This window comes from Mastomys coucha, unplaced genomic scaffold (genome assembly GCF_008632895.1).
Source record: "Mastomys coucha isolate ucsf_1 unplaced genomic scaffold, UCSF_Mcou_1 pScaffold21, whole genome shotgun sequence".
Classification (NCBI taxonomy): Eukaryota; Metazoa; Chordata; class Mammalia; order Rodentia; family Muridae; genus Mastomys; species Mastomys coucha.
The window spans coordinates 131415517-131418902 of record NW_022196904.1 but is presented as its reverse complement, the minus strand read 5'-3'; the positions used below and the strand labels follow the sequence as shown (position 1 = coordinate 131418902).

General features: G+C 45.9%; 1 long non-coding RNA gene across 1 annotated transcript; it reads right to left on the bottom strand.

Moving 5' to 3' along the window:
- Window positions 1–1667: 1667 nt before the first annotated feature.
- On the bottom strand, window positions 1668–2663 carry LOC116100978. Its single transcript, XR_004122752.1, has 2 exons — window positions 2561–2663; window positions 1668–2161 (listed from the first exon to the last, which is right to left on the bottom strand). It is a non-coding gene; the product is annotated as an uncharacterized LOC116100978 (long non-coding RNA).
- Between the last annotated feature and the right edge of the window lie 723 nt (window positions 2664–3386).

The following is a 3386-nucleotide window of genomic DNA, read 5'->3' as shown; positions in this document are numbered from 1 at the left end:
GACTGAGGCACATGGCAGGGTTGGTGAGCTACACGTCTCTTAAGCCTCTGCTCAGGATGATCATGTCAACCAAAGGAGATTATTTGGCTCCATTTCCATTCCATTTGAAGGGAAATATGTTGTAACAAAAAAGGGGGGCACAATGCTGCAATACACCCAGCTACTCTCTGCCAGGGCTCTCTCTGCTTCTAGGCTACTCCCATGTGCTATGTTTCCAGTTCTTGTTCGCCAGCCTCAGTGCTGGTAATACCTTCTCAGCCATTTATTCCCTGTGGCTAGTTGTCACATATCCCCTTAACACAGTAAATCAAAACTCTAGAAGTGTATAATTAATCATTCAGACTTATGTATCAATAAATTCTCAATTCACAAGATGCCCACACAATAATTTCACAGCCAATTGATAATGATACAAGCTGACCATCTAGATTAGACAAGTTATCCCAATTATTTTGTGATATTCATAGCTACCTGTGGCTAGTTAAAGCCACACAGAACCTGATCTTCTTCCTGTTCCTCTGTCTTCCTTCCTTCTCTTCTCTCCTCCCTTCATCCTTCCCCAAACTTTTCAGCTCCACCTTCCCATCCACTGCCCAATCACTGGCTCTAGTCTTTATTTTACAAGTTAAGGTGGGAAGAAGATTTACAAGAAGTCACCTGTATATGTGGTTATACACTCCTCCTCTGCAGCCCCTCCTGGGAAAACAGAATTAGCATCAAAATTCAAGCAATACCAGGGCTATCCACAACAGAAATACAGTACCACTATATGTGTGCCAGGAGTACAGAAAATACACAGTGACTTCTACTGTCCTGCTGCACAAGGTAACACCCTGGACTTTATATCTCCATACCTCCCATCCTGGAACCAATCCTGCAGGACCCAATGCATTGCCTGTTCACTGTGTATTTGTTCCAGTGGGACCCTTGGGTACTAAGAGCTTTGTGGTTTCTCTGTGTGGAGAAAAGTCCTCAGGCATATGGGAGCTGCCCCATAGTATGTGTCAGCTGCATGTCAAGGGTATGAAAACAGAAAAGTTGGTAGCTTAACCTTTACTCATAGCTTACTACACACCAGGTCCTTGGAGTATAAGATGAGCAGGAAACAATCCTTGTGTGCAAGAAGTTTATAGTCAAGCCATGGCACCAAGTACTGGAGAGATGTGTGACTGAAATTGCTTGCCAGTTAAGGCAGACCAGATGAGTTTGAGCCCTGGAAGCCATGGAAAGTAGGAGGAAAAGGCACCTCCACAAGTTGTTCTGACTGTCATACACAGAGGCTGGGTAGTGCCTGCATTTCTGTCTTAGTTTGGGATACTATTGCTGCAAAGAAACACAATGAGTAAAGCAACATGAAGAAGAAAGGGTTTATTTAGCTTATAGTTCCACACAACTGGTCATCATTGAAGGAAGTCAGGACAGGAACTCAGATAGGGCAAGAACCTGGAGGGAGGAGCTGATGCAGAGGCCATGGAGGGGTGCTGCTTACTGGCTTACTACTCATGCATTCTCAGTCTCCTTTCTTAGAGAACCCAAGACCACCAGCCCCTATAGTGCCTCCACTCAGAACTGGTTGGGCTCTCCACTTCTATCACTAAGTAAGAAAATGCCTTGCAAGCTTTTCTCAAAATGGCGGGATCTTATGGAGGCACTTTTTCTGTTGGGCCTCCCTCTTCTCCAGGACTCTAGTTTGTGCCATGAATACATAAAACTAGCCAGCACACTCCCCACATACATACATCATACACTAAAATACAAACAATGACCTTTTGGATGGACTAGGGAGATGGTTTGGTGAAGGGACACAGTAGTTGTTACACACATGAGGACCTGGATCTAGATATGCAGAGCTCAGTAAATCCAGGTACACTAACTAGTGCAATCTGAAATTCCAGGGCACAGATAGGGGGATCCTGAAAACTTTTCACATACCCACCAACATATGAAGTAGTATTTGATATATCCCATATCAAAGGAGGGAGAGGGGGATGGCAAGAGAGAACACATGAGGCAGTACTGGTATCTTCAAACAGGATCTTTGATGTCGTCTCCCTCCCCTCTGCTCGAAAGCTGTTTCCAGTGTTTCCCAAATTGAAAGAATGCCATGACAGGCCCAGGACTGAGGCTGCCCACCTCTGGAGCGAAATGCTGACTGCAACTCCTGTGATCAAAGAGTGACAATCAGCTCATTTCTGCCAGAACTCACACTTAAAGTTCCTGCTGTAAACAGACTTCCAGCATCCCTTTGTCAGGTCTCATGTTTATGTTAAAAGTCTGATTGTTGTGGTTTCGTTTTTGCCTTTTACTATATAAACACACTGCACCCTAAGTAAAGTACACCTTGATACATCTACTTGGTGTCCTTTCTCTTTGCTCCCCACCAGCTTATATTCACAGGTCCAGTTCGTCTCCAGTCCAGGAAAATCCACTATCGTGTAGGGTCTGCAGGCGGACACTACACTTTGGCACACATGTGCACTTGTGGGCCCACAAATGTGCATGCATATAAATGTACATGAATACACAAAGAGATAAATAAAATATCCATTAGAAACTTTACCCAAGTGCGATCCTCAGTGATTCAAAGTACTGGCTGCTCTTCCTGAGGTCCAATGTTCAATTCCCAGCAAGCACATGGTGGCTCACAACCATCTGAAATGGGATCCGGTGACCTCTTCTGATGTGTCTGAAGACAGTGATATTATACTCCTATACATAAATTAAATAAATAAGTACCAAAATTAAAATAGAAAAAATCACAACTGAAAGGAAGGAAGGAAGGAAGGAAGGAAGGAAGGAAGAGAGAAAGAGGGATACAGAGAAAGAGAGAAAGTACGCGGTACATGGTAACTCCTCCTAGAGAGTAAGGCCCAGATATATGGTGTATCATGACTTAGGTTGATGGCCCTTGTTAGCATCCAGAACCTACCTACAGCAGATATGTGGGCGGGTCCACAGACCTGTCACCAGGGCAACGGCGACCATATTCCCAGAATCCATTGGGCTCAGCTCCCACCTTTACCTGGACTGCTACGTCACCACACATATAAATATGTGGGTACTTTCCTCCATCTTCCTCTCTTTCTTCTTCTCTCTCCCCCTTCTCTCTTCCTGCGCTGCTACCCCCCTACCCCCCTTCCAATTAAACCTCTTACACATGAAACTGCCTGGGCCTGGTGTCTGCAGACGTTTCCTGCCGCGACTCAAAACCCATCATTTTGGTGCCAAAACCCGGGAACAAGGCAGTTTGCGTCCGCTGCTGCACTCCCAGTACCCTGCGCAGGGAGCGCTCCCAGCACCCTGCGCAGGGAGCATTCGCAGTACCACCGTGGAGGCTGCTGTTCAGCGCGCGGAGAGCACCACTCACCTGGAGACTGCTCACCACT